Raw genomic sequence first — 14592 nt, forward strand, 5'->3', positions numbered from 1 at the left:
GGTTGTTCGTCTATGTGTGCCCTACGATTGGCTGGCCACCAGTTCAGGGTGTACCTCGCCTACTGCCCGAAGACAGCTAGGATAGACTCCAGCACACGACTGCTCATGAAAATGGATGTATGGACATCACTCCTGATGCTCGTTAACACTCGGGCACACATTTCATCCCTTCCTCAAGGCACCCTCAGCGAGGGTGGGAAGTTTCGGGTCGGCTTGGGACAACGGTTGCCGTGGAGACAGCCTGTTTGGTGCGTTCTTTGTGAATGAACCTTGTGTTCAGAAACTCTTTGGTCTATGATGTCAGCGCCAGCGAAAAGATGGCACGTGGGTCTCGGCGCATACATGAGCTGTCTCCAGCCTACTTGCGCACACACACACACACACACACACACACACACACACACACACACACACGTACCACCTATGACTCATGTGCCCTTTCAACGCTCAATGCCTCACTGGCTGCGGGGTACATGCAGAAAGCACACTTGAATGAAATACATAATGTGTTTGGTATTTCATTCGGCCGACTTTCAATAGTTGTCAAAGACAGAATTCCAAAACAAAGCATCAGTATACACGGTGGTTCGCTCAATTTTGCATTTACTGTAATATAGCCATGACCTTAAATTCAGTTTGAACCACTGGCCATGTGTGCTATTGAACAAGTGCTGGTTCATGAAATGAATAATAATAGTGTATGTATGCTGCTACCTGCAATGCAAGCACATTCTCAGCTCGAGCGCTAGGTGTCTTGTTTGTACTTTCGTCACTCCTGTCCATTATAAGTACGTTCATTACTTTGTCCCTGGGTTTGATTGTGAGCGTGAATGGTTGTTTGTGTAGGTGTGCCCTGTGATTGGCTGGCAACCAGTATGCCCGTGAGCCTTGTGAGGATAAGCGGAATAGAAAATGGATGGATGGATATCCTATTGTTAAAATGAACTATTTGACATATTTTTACTAGAGCTGTCAAATGATTAAAATATTTAATCTAATTAAAAATGCAACTGTCATAATTAACTCAAATTCACAAAAAATTAATCATGATTACTCACGCATTTTTTGATCGTTTCTGAATTTCCTTTTATATTTTTTGTCCTATTTTTCCCCATTTTAATGCTCTCATCAACATGGAATCATGAATCAGTTTTCTGTGTGCAAAATGCAAATATTTACTGAAATAACAATTTAGATTTTCAATTTTACATGAACATTTTTCACTTGGAGCAGTTATTTACACAATCTCTCACACAATATGACTGTTTATCAACAACGGTGAAAAAATATTTTGTCACACAACAGCTGCTTTAACAGCTCTTTTTATGGAATCAAAACAGAGCAATATAACATTATAAAGTGCACAGCTAAGGTAAACTAGTACTCAGATTACAGTGGATTTAAGCCATGGTTGCATACTTCGTTTTTCTCAAGTTTGCTTTGAACACAGCAGTCAGGCTATGTTGATTCTGTTGGTCCTTCTCTACAGTTTTGTGTAGACATCATTTCGGATACACTTGGTTCGATGACAACACTGAAGACGTTTTATTTTTGCTAGGTCGCTACCGCTGCACCGCTGAACTTCACCATCACTATCAGACGAACACTCAGAGAAACTCCACCCGCTGTAACCTTCCACACAAAATAGTTCCAAACAAGTAACAATCGCGTCCATGGCATACATCGTATACCTGTATGATACACAGAGAGAGACGAACGGGTAACTTTGGTCTTGTCAGTGGAACAATCTGGCAACTTTTTAAAAGTCCATTCATAAACTCTTTAAGTCAGGCATGTCCAAAGTCCGGCCCGCGGGCCAAATCCGGCCCGCGGTCGAATTTCATCCGGCCCTCGGCCCCTGTCATAAAATCAGTGCCGTCTGGCCCGCAGTTTGGGCGCAATGGAACACGTGTTGCATTGACTGAGGTCTCGTAGACTGGTGAGTGATGTTTCATAGAGTACTGCTTCCCTCTAGTGGCTAAATGAGTAATAGCATTCACTAAATGAGTAATAGCATTTAGACACTAGAGGGCATCACTCACGAGTTAACAAGACATCACTCCGTGTTTATATTGACTGATATGTCATATTTCAAATTCCTGTTTCAAATGAACCAAAAGAAATTCTTAAGATTGTTGAAATTAAAATAAAAATGGAAATGTGAAACAGACTGGCTTACTAAAATTTGTTGAACAATATTGTTGTTCAATGTAAAGAATGTCAGCCAAGGTCGGCCCCCCGACATTTTACCACATAAAATCTGGCCCCCTTGGCAAAAAGTTTGGACACCCCTGCTTTAAGTATTAGTTTTCGGTGTCTCGCGCTGCCGTGGCTGGCAAAACAAACGTGCGTGGACCTATGCAGCGCTCTTGTAGTTTTGTTTTTGGTTTATTTATAGAGCAACGTAACATCCGCTGTGACGTGCGCCGCTTTAATCTCGTGAGAAAAAAAATAATCCCGTTAAAATGTATTTAAATTAATGCCAATAAAAACGCGCTAAACTGACAGCTCTAATTTTTACACTTTCGCCACACAACTGGTCTTGTATTTAAAAGGGAAGTCAAGTAAAAAAAATCTTCACAATAATATGTTTGATGCGCCCCCGCTAGTTTAAACATGGCATTCTGATTAATATTGCGAATGTGGAATATGAATTAGGCTGCTAAATACTCCTTTTTTGCCACTCCCTGTTCAGCCAAAAATGACATCACAGTGCCTACGCCCCAGGTCACAACCAATCATCCTGCTTGAAGGTTAATCGAAGATTCAAAATGGCTCATTGGCGAGAATATGTGTGCAGTATGGCTTGTCTGACTGCAGGGGGGGACAATGGACCTTGGGAAGAATCACCGGACGACTTAATTGAGCAGAAAGAATCAGGGTTGGTAAAACGTTTCAACATTGCCATGCAAATTCGGTTGGTGCCCAGCTGAAAAAGAAAACAATTTGACACAGCTCTTTGCTAAATAATACCTAAAGCATCTTTTGCATCTTATGCGGTATTTGCAAATTGTATGACTTGCAATTTCCAACATTACTTGTTGCTTAAGAAATAAAATGAAGCTAATGGTTTGGTTTCATCATGTTCTGATAGAAAACAGCATTTTGATTGGAGTATTTGTTCCTGCACCTGGGAGTTTATTTTGCAAACTGCTGATCCTTGCTGTAAGCATACAAACAAAGCCTACGTTGCAGTTTACCGTACAGCGGCAGATTAACTATTACACGGATACTAATTAAAACAGCAACTTTGTTAAATTAAAAAAACAAAAACGTCATTGGAACCCATGTTAATGCTTCACTGCCTTTGCAATTGACTATATTGAGAATAGCATCTTCCCTGTTGCCATAGTGACCATACTGATGGACCAACCGGGGTTTATCACTTTTGGATTGCTATCCCAATGTTATATTTCTGACTCGCCGCTCCATTCATTTTGTTTTACTGAAGAGTGGAATCGAGAGTCATGACATCATCTAGTGTGGAGCTAATCATCTTTCATTTAATAAGCAGTACACTCAATGATCACAGAATCACGAATTAAGATAAACCCGGATACTGCAGCTTATGTCTCGATTGCCGCCTTGCTATTTACCACACTGCTTTACTGTATAGTCAATTTCAAGTCACACATAGCTGCAGGCATCAAACTCCGGTCCTCGAGGGCTGCTATCCTGTATGTGTCAGATGTTTCTCTCCTCCAACACGCCTGAATTAAACTGGCACTTTATAAGTAACTCTGCAGGAGCTTGATAACGTTTCTGTGTACTGAATTTGAATCAGGTGTGCTGGTGGAGAGAAACATCAAAACTAAAGTGATGTTTTATTTTTATTTATTTTTTGCTAATAAACTAGTGAAAATTTACAGAGAGCCCTTAAGGCATGGGTGTCAAAGTCAGGTCCTGGAGGGCCGCTGTGCTGCATGTCTCCCTGTTGCATCAGGTGCGTTGCAACAGGGAGACTTGGGAAACCATGCAGGACAGCGGCCCTCCAGGAACTGAGTTTGACACCCCTGCCTTAAGGTGACATGGAAGAAAACTTCTCTTGCAAATTTTTTTGTTTTGTTCTTTGCAACGGAAAGCGTTTATAAATGCGCTTTTATGTACTTTCGGGTCAAGTTGGCTTCTGACGCCTCCAACGCACAGCTGTTTGAGAGACGACACTACGCTTCAGATGCCTTTCGCTTATTTATGCTTAAAATCGAGAACAGATTTTATGTCTTTGTATTTCGAACCGATCTCAAAGTAGAAGGCGATTAAACTCGCCCATGAGTGAAAACAATTAATCTTTGTTGCTTTCATTTACCGTGAAAATGACCCGGAAGAATATAAACACGCATTTTATAAGCGCATTCCCTTGAAAACAAAAAATTGCAGTACTCACAATCTTTGAGAGGGAACAAGGGAACACATAACTTTGCGAGGGAATGCAAAGTTTTTTTTTCTTTCATGTCACTTTACAGGCTCCGTAAAGATTACATTAAATGTAATAAGGTGAATAACTCATGCAGTAAATTACTTCTAAATACTGTATACCAAACTATGATTAACATTTGTAAAAAACATGCAACAGATTATTGGTGAAATAATTGACTCTTGTGTTGGAGTGACCGGTAATGGCAGCTCCTCAGCTGGTGATGGCAGCTCAAAAACAGAAGAAAGCTGAATATTTAACAGTAACAACAACTGCCGCCCACCACAAGTAACACTTCTCTGGTCCCCACCAACGCTAGTGTCAAAGTTCTCGAGTTTACGTAAATGCTTCTGCTCGCATAGGTTTACTACTGACTGGAGAGTGAATGCACAGATTTATTTTGAGGCACTTTTGTTTGTTTGTTCAATGTGGAGCTGCTGAATGAGCATTCGCCGGTGTTCAAACTAAGGCTGCGTGATATTGCCATCTAATATAAATCCCGAGATTTATATATATATATATATATATAAAAAATGTTAAAGCCATTTTAATTGACTTCCCCCCTCCTTGGTTTATACTGGCACAAATGACAATGAAATTATCAAGTTGTACATTATGCTTTGGTTTTCCTTTCTGAAATTTTATTTACTTCTGTTGAGACCCAAAAAGTTTTGAACTAAGTCACATGAACTTAATCAGAAGTCCAGTAGAAACACAGTAATTCTCACTCCACCGTGGGTTCTGTGTTTGGTGCCACTAACTTGCAGATTTTTTTCTCGGATTGTTTGTAACTCTATTTCATTTTGCCTCCCTTTTACCTTGTCTGTAATTTCACTGTTGACCACTAGATGATGACACACTTTTGCTTGACGGTGTACATTTGAAAGAAGAAGAATTAAAACTTTAATTTCTTCGAGATTTGGACGGAGAATATTAAATGCAATCCTGCTTTTTACAACTACAGAGAGCAATGGTTGTTGGTTCATTTTGTCATGTACATTTTTGGGGCATACTTATTCATGTACATTGTGAGATGACTAATGAAGTTTGCTTGGGAAAAAATACTGTACAATATTTTTACATTGCCCTTCCACTCTCTCTCTACATAGAATATATTGTATAATTTTTTAAATATGCTTAAAGAAGCTGTAAATGCTTTAGAAACAAGCCAAGGAAGTGTTGAAATTGGGTATTTTTATTTCTCGGATTTCACATAATGCAAGATCAGTCTTGAATGTAATCCATGTGATGGAGGGGGGAATTACTATAAGTATTATTTTCTTTCCAGAAAAGTTTGGCCGGGGTCTTGCATTCCCATAACGAGTGCTATTCATAGACCTCCTGCCGCCCACCGCAAAAGGACATGTTCGTTGAGCCATTAACATTGGTTTTCAAGAGTTTGCATTCGTCAACAAATTTAAAAATGAACAGACCCACGTGATGAATGAACGATGGTATATGATGTGTAAAAAGAAAAATCCGAAATGGATCAAATTTGGATCTGGGAGATTCCATCCAAAAGTGACAAAGCCATTTGGAAAAATGTCCCTTCTGTCAAAATGTATATGTAAAAATGTCGACTAATATATCACATTAGCATCTTAAAAGTTCAAGAATTTAGCATGATCCAACGGCCTGTCACTTATTTAAGAAACGGATTCCGCTCATGTCTGTTTCTGGGAAAGAATTAATCACAGTACAGTAGTTGCTTTGTTGAAAATGTTAGCTTTAGCTTTTTAGCTAGTTATGAAAAGACCTCTCCGTTTCATGTGGCAATCGATTTCCCACCATCTCAGGTGTCTCATAGGTGCACTTAAGAAAGGGTAGTCAACTGGTTTTTGAACCACACCATTTCTTGTTTGAGGATGGATTACTATGATGGATGTCATTCTGCACACACACTTGCTGAACACCAGTCTAGTGTTCAGTATCCATCTTAAAATACATGCCATTAAAAAAACACACACACAAAAAACCTAACAGATGTGTCAAGGGTTAATATCTCATATAGTCTCTTATAAAGTGTTTCTAAAAGGGTATTAACAAGGTACACAAAGGTTTGAACGCATGAACAAATATGTTCCCTGTAAAAAGCCCTTACGAAACGTTTGACACTACAAATTGCTTCGTAAATGTTTGCTAACATCCCGCCAATCTCTTGAAAATGAATTGATAAATTCATACACGACACAAGGGGGCGTGCAGAGGATGGAGGTTGTCAGTTCAGTTGATTTTTAAAAAGGCTTGATGTAACTTAGGTCAAAGGTGGGCTGTTTTCCCTCACTGCTCATGTCCGGTAAACCAAATTACATGGCTACATTTGACAACTGGAGAGACGTCTCAGAGGAGCAAATGAGTGGCATCAGTGGTTTCATGTCCGGAATTAGATTTCAACACTACTCTCATCCGTTCTGCTCACCAAGAACACTTCTTATCTGATGGCCACTTTTCCTTTGCCACCCTTAGAATTTTGCTAGCCAGATTAGCAGCATAGCTAGGGACATGAATGGTGTAAAAATAATCATATCACTCGTGTATGATGGTTCAGGTCACGTTTCTATGGAAACATCTCTTGCCGTCATCCATCACTGTAATGCACCGGTGTCAAACTCAAGGCCCGGGGGCCAGATCCGGACCGCCACCTTAGTTTATGTGCCCCCCCCCGATTCAATTTGCATGATCCTTGCTAAAAAAAAAATGTACCGAACTGTCAAATTGTCAAGTGTAATAAATGATGTTGAGATTTTGCATTAATTTTTGCATTTAATTTTGTTACCCTTAAAAGTAGTACAGGTAATGTGATTCAACATTTTTGTGGTTTCACAGCCATAACGGCCCTCCAAGGGAAGACGTTACTCGAAAGTGGCCCGCTCCAAAAATGAGTTTGACAATACATCAACGGAATCTTATTGGTACACTCACAAATATTTCTGTTTATAATTGGCAAGAGCACAAATACCGCCCTGCCAAACTGCCCTCATTAGCATTTACTAAAGCTCCATATTGTCTTTGAGAAAAAAGTATGAAAGTGTGAACCATCTGTCACCAAAGCTCCCTGTTTCTGTGCCAATAGCGCACATAAATTATCAGCCAAGTGGTTTCGGAAAGCTTGTAGGTGAACAAATAGCACTTTTTTTTCTCCACATTCTCATTCCCAAGTGTATGCTCAAGCTCGCCAGTGATAAAAATGGTGATGAAAATGATAACATATTAAAATGATCTGTTACTGGAAGCTTGTTTCCACACTGAATAAACTAAACAGAAAGGCTTCCCGTGCAGTCAGAGTTGTTAATGCTGCAATTTGAAATAGCTGCTTCATTAATAATAGCAGCTTGGAACATTGCTCCTGTGATGCATCTCTAATAATAACAATCATCACGCATGTGTCACAGGAAGGCAGGCCTTATTATAAGGCGCACTGTTGAGAAGCGAGCCACCGTTTTGCGATCCGTCGCCCCCGCCGAGCTCTGAGCTGACATTATTATGCATCACAAGTCACAACGAGAACAAAAGGCAACAAGGAAAAATAACTGTAATCCCGCCGTTATCATTCCTGTTTAATTACAGTGCTTGAGTGGCACCTTGGCTCCCCCCTGAGTGAATAAATTGAAGCAGCACTGACCGAGAATTGAACCCTCTGAGCCCTCTAGCAAACAGTTTCAGCTCAAGCTAAGTGTTTAATTCCTCCATTGATTTGAAAGTCAAAACTATGTACAGTATGTAAACTCTCCAGTGTGTTTTCACATCCAAATACTGTATACTATATACTGTACCCTTCACATAACCGCAATCATCCTGGCATGGCAACCCCACAGTAACCATAGAGATGGAATTAAATTGAAGACCAAGGATACCGGTATTGATCTTTTTTGAGTGAGACTGCAGTTTGTCACTTAACCACAGGTTCTTTACGTCATCGTGTGGACAGTGTGAAATTGTGTGAATCCTGAGAGATAAGTCTTCATGCTAAATCTGTTGGGCATCAAAGGCGTGAATGGTGTAAAATTAGCAGCTATTGTAAATGTGCATTTAAATATGTTTTAGTGAATAGATATATTGCGTGCTAAAAAATCAGTGTTATGAATTTTGTTGCGAAAAAAAATTCAGAGTGAGAAATTCAAATTCAAATTCCATTTTATTTCCACAGTCAACATCCACTGTGTTGCATTACCGCCGCACAGTGTTGGTGTCACATGACCAGTTGAGCAAAACATGGTTGCTTGGACGCCAGGAGATCGATTGCTTCTCTTGGGGACCCGGATGTTGTTTTTGAATTTGTTGCAGCTGAACTTTTTTGCAGCAATTTTTTTTGGGGGGGGGCGGGGGGGTTTGCAGGTGATTTTTTTTTTTGACTAATTTGAGACATTGAATTGTTCACGCTGATTTTTTTTTTAAAGATATTTATTCACTTGAATGTTGAATTTCACTGCTGAAAAAAAATTCTGTTAGGAATTTGAATTGGAACTCCAAAGCTACAGATTGACTTGAAAGCTGAGCGTCTACTACCTTGATAAGGACGCATACGTAGAGTGGGTTGGCCCACTGCGCAAAACTGGATGGTCATTGGATAAATGCTGGGCTTTATCCCACCCATCAGAGGCTCAGCGTCTATGGGGGTCTCTGTGGCAGTGGGCTGGCATGGGCAGTCAGTTTACTCATGATGACTGGATGACGTCATGATCCTGTTCTTGCGTTTCTCCAGCAGGTGGCAGTGGAGGGCTTCTCTTCCAGCTTGCACACCTGCTGCCAATTTGATCATCATGAATAAGCCATGTATTTAAGGACCGCCAAGATCCCATGTCTCTGTTGGATTATTGAGCTTGTTGCTGCTCTTGCTCAAGTGTTGTTTTCCGGACATCTCAATCTTGTCATTGTCGCTTTTGCCTCTCGTTCCTCCGTAAGTTTTGATATTATTGATATTGTCTTTGATCTTGTTTTGTTTTTGTGTAATTGGACTCTTGTCATTTTGTGTATTTTCTCAGCGTTACTATTACCTCATTCAGTCCCAGCCATTTTCACTGGAGCAACCCACTCAATCCCAGCGTTTTACTGGATTTTGACTGATCTTGCAAGGCCCACAGAATATTTGATTCTAATGCTATTCATGGAGCCTACCAAAATAATGTTTGAACTCTCTTCTTTCAGCAGAAAAAGAAATGTTTCTATCTTTTTCCATTCTTCAGCAATCGGCATTACAAAATGGCTAAGTTTCATGAAAATGGCGATTCCGGGGCAAAAAAACTGAGAAAAATAGATTTTTGTAAAAGCATGCATTTTAAGCATGCCACCTACTGCCACCTACTGGTCACTTCTTTGACATTATTTACAATGCAAACGGCTTGTTCTCATTCACAGATTGCATCAGACCCTCCTCCTCTCTATGACGCAAAAAAAAGACTTAGACGTACACTATAAGTACGTCCTTGGTAAGCGGGACCTCATTTTAAAAAGACGTACAAGTATGTCTTGTGGAATGAAAGAGTTGCCTGATACAAGCGCTTTTTATTTATGCCTTGTTTTTCCTGTCTCCTCGTGACCAGCGATTTCTGTGTTATGCGAGCACGACAAACGTTCTGCATCAGTCCAGCGAGTGCTCATCTGAAAACAGAATCCACTGATACCACCTTCAATGGCACTTCATTTGCACCCACAGTTTGCCCTGTCTTCACGTCCTATTCAAAGACGATATTGCACTCATGACATACCAGCGTTAACACTCCCACAAAGTTTGACAGCTCCGTGCAATTTGCACCTGGGCCCCCGCCCCCGCCCTCGATTGCACGCATACAACGTTTAAATGTTACAGAAATACGGCAGTTCGAAAGAGGCGCTCACTTAATTCGTATCACAACTCAAAATGCACTGGTTAAATTGTGCCAACTGTTGTCAAATAAAATGTATTGGTCAATTATTATTCCAGAATAATGGAATTATCAGCATGAGATCTGGGGTCCTAACGAAGGGGACTTTCATCTGACTGGCCTGGGCCGAGTTGCTGTTTTTCCACAAATTATTCGGTTGATGCGGCAATGTCAGCAAAAGGGATTATTTTGTAATTGTGTTTCAGCTCAGCTGTAGTCAAGGACGTTTCCCTCTAGCAGCCGCACCAGTGCCGCGTTCGCCCCATCAAGCCTGGCTATAGATTTAAGGACCGAGAAGTTGCCTGGTCCTTGCCGCATTATTGACCTTGCTCGCTGTTGTGTTATTTTCTAGACATCTCGATGCTATCCATAGTCACTGTCGTTTGTTCAGAGATCCTTAAATTTATTTATTTATTTTTTTTATTGTTCTTGATCATTGACTTGTGATATTTTGTTTGCGTATTCTCGATGTTCTCTAGAACTTTGCCTTTGCATGCACTTTTTTTTTAAATGCTTTGTTTTTCCTGGTTCCGTGTGACCAGCGATTTCAGTTTATACTTTGCCGGTACGATTTTCTGTACAAAATATTTTTGTCTGACCCTGCATTTTCGGTATCCAAAAACATAATTTGGTTCGGTCAGTACCCGACAGTTAGTGGCTGTAATGAGCGAATTAGACATTGGTAATCACTAAGGCTCATTTGAAAAGAGGTGGGGAATTCCTCTGCCAAGTAGATGCATATTACCTCATTTAAATACACGCCAATACCACCGGCGCACCTTGACGCATTCTGCTTGGCATCTCAATTAGTGACGCGTTGAAACATCTGCGCGTCTTTTGTCTATTAGACGTGATCTGTCTGCTCCAGTACCGGGTAGCGCACCATGCGATCTTTCAGTGAATTTGCATCGAAGTGTCTTGAAGAGAAACACACACCAAACACAAGTGATCCTATAGGACATGGTTCAATGTCTGATTTGTTCCTATTTAGAACATTTTAATCATAAGAAAATGGAAATGAGTTTCACGATCAGGATGGTTAGATGCATGTAGAAGGTGCTTTTATTTTCAGTCAATGTGTCTGTAAACCTTCTTTTGAAGTTTGACAGGAAAAATCTGCCAGGTGTTTCCAAAGTGACGTGACAATCAGCGTGGTAAAGACACAGCCATCATGATGCTTTATTTTGACAAAGCGCTCGCAGGGCTCAGACCTTGAAGCTATTTCTGGTTTGGAGTCATGTGAACTTGCGACATGCGAATGTGTGACGGCAAAGCTGCGGATGCACCAGAAGTGAAATTACCATGCCAACTATATTTTCTTTCTTCTTTGTTTTCTGTGATTACACAATATTCTAATAGAAAGAAAAAATCAACTTTAAGGAGAGCTGTTGTCTGTAGTTAGTTATTATAGGAGTCTAGAACATGAGGTGCCATCTGATGAGGCAACTGAGGGATGTTTTCTTATCTCTCCTGCTTTAGCAAAACCAACCATTTTTATCCAAAACATGCAGCTTCCTCAACTAAATGAAATGAAACGGATTGTTTGTGTATAGAGTATGTATCCTGCAATTTACTGGTGATCACTCATAGGTGTTGAAACCAGCTACCACCTTGCTGCCGTTTGGCTTCTCTCAGCAGACGAACCACATACTTTTTTTCCATGCACAACACGATAGTCAATGAGATCATTCAGTGAATCTCATCATCCTCCCACACTAGTAAAGCCCGCAGAGTTCAAATCCTTTGTCTAACTTGTCTTGTGAATGCTGAACGCACTCCACAGAGACTTCAATTCACTCAGCCCAAGGGCAACATAAGCCGACAACAGATGTTCACTCCTAGACTCATAAATGTTTTGTTGTTTACACCCTCTCTGCGGTAAATTTATTTCCAAAAAAATGCCTCCCACGTGTAATTCTCATTGTGCCTGTTTGTGCTCACTAACACGGTGATAGAGGCAAAGTGGGCAGCTGCTTTGTTGTCCTGCTTGGTCCACCACATGTGCAGTGCAAATCAAAATGTCAAAGAACCAACACAAGCTAAGAATGCCATTAATGCATGTCAATGAGCACATTTACACAAGGCGAACAAAATGGACTTCTGCCAGCCTTTTTTTTACAGTGGGCTTGCAAAAAAAGAAAGAAAAGTGCTGTTGACTGAAGATTGCATTTGTGTGGGAGTATTTCCGGAAACAATGTGTGCAATTAGCCCGTTAATACCGCTTCCTGGAAAGGGTGTGTTAAGACTGATGGAGATTGTTGGGTGCCAGGGATCCGGCTGCAACACTTTTGCACAACCAAGACCTTGGAAACCTTGGAAAACCAACCAACCAACCTTGGAAAAAGGTAACTCTAAAGTAACAGTCATAAAATTAAAAAAAAAACTGTCTAACAATGTTAAACTTATTTTTTTTTAAGATTTGAGTCAGTGTCATGAACTGAAGCATACATTAGATTTCACTAAATGCTCAGGTATGTGTGCCATGAAATGATGATCTTTGCTTACTTAATATAATTGATTGAGCAAGTCACGCGCAACTCAAATGTGTTAGCCTAATAGAAAATTCCATGTTTCCCATCCGAAATAATGAAAGCCAAAACAAACATGTTTCATTGTGGAAACTTGCCTAATGAAACAAGCAATGTTTTAATTAGCATTTTAACATTCTCTAGTTGTGCCCAAAAAAACGAGTTGAGTTCTTAACGGACATATAATTGTAAAAATAGGTTAAACACTGTTTATTCCAGAGATAGTGGACTTGAGTCATATGACCTGACTCGAGTTAGCTTCAAGTTGCTATTTTTAGGACGTGATTGCCAAAAACGTGGGAATGACTTCAGACTGGACTTTGAATCGAAGTGACTCGACTTGACCCACATGACTTGACTGGTCATCTTATCATTTTAAATGAGCATTTTAGCACTGTTTGGTTGCTAGCGGCCAGAGAGGCTGTTTCTGGCCCATACGACCACAGGTGAAACATGGATCAGACCACCCCCCACTCCCTCCCTGCAATTGGAACATCAGCGTTTCGAATGCAAAAAGAATCAATGAACTCATTAAGAAGGCTGGTGACATCATGGGACTGTAGATTGAAGTGTTTGTATCAGTGACGGACCAGAGATCACTGAGAAAACTTCTCTCCATTATGGATAATCGATCACACCCTCTCCAAATGACACACTGCAGCAGCGGAGGAGCTCTTCCTCAAGCAAACTCATTCAGTGTCACTGCCCGAAACAGTTGCATCATCTTCTATACCGTTCCCAGTTCACTAAGTATAACAATAACCACTTGGATGTGAGGACAATACCCCAGGGCACAATACGCCTAGGCACAAAGTAATTAAGTATACATGAGGATTTCACATGTACAATCGAATTTATGAATATTAACATAGACACTATAGCCTACACTGTTTGTACACTGCACTCCGATTTGCATTCATGACTTTTTAAATGAACTTGTTCAAATGTGACTCCCGTGAATGAATCTTTGCGGTCATTGTAATGTCTATCTAGCTAGCTAGCTACTTAGCTAGCTAGCAGGCAGCCCGGTAGTCCAGTGGTTAGCGTGTCGACATCACAGTGCGGAGGTACCGGGCCTGCGTGGGTTTTCTACGAGTACTCCGGTTTCCTCCCACATTCAAAAAACATGTGTGGCAGGCTGATTGAACACTCTAAATTGTCCCTAGGTGTGAGTGGGTCATGATTCGGTTTAGGGACCAACAGGTGGCACAGTAGGGCTCCCCCGGCAGCTGCACACCTGTTGGTCATTAGGTAATTAGTGGTATAAATGGACTCCTGCCCGAACATTAAGTGTCAGGTCATTGTTGTTTCTTGCTACTGTCATGTTTGTTTGTTTGTTTGCTCTTGGCTACTGTCATGTTTGTTCTGGTCATGTTTTTGTTATTGAGAGTTTTTAGTTTAAGTCATGTTTTTTTTGTTTGTTTGTTACTTTGGACTTTGTTTAGGATTTAGTTTTCTGTGTTTTATCAATACACTTCTTCAAATACACCCTGCCCCTACCTCCTGCCTGCTTTTTGGGATCCACCACCACCTCGCAAATGTGACAGAATGTGGCCGTGGACGGTTGTTCGTCTCTGTGTGCCCTGCGATTGGCTGGCAACCGGTTCAGTGTGTCCCCTCGACTACTGCCCGAAGACAGCCGGGATAGGCTCCAGCACCCCCCGTGATCCTAGTGAGGATAATGCGGTTTGGAAAATGGATAGCTAGCAAGCTAGCTATACATCCATCCAGTGAGACTGATTTAAGTGTACTCCACCTAAACACACAAAAAGATGCTTCAGGAGGAAGA

Source organism: Hippocampus zosterae, chromosome 2 (assembly GCF_025434085.1).
Source record: "Hippocampus zosterae strain Florida chromosome 2, ASM2543408v3, whole genome shotgun sequence".
NCBI lineage: Eukaryota > Metazoa > Chordata > Actinopteri > Syngnathiformes > Syngnathidae > Hippocampus > Hippocampus zosterae.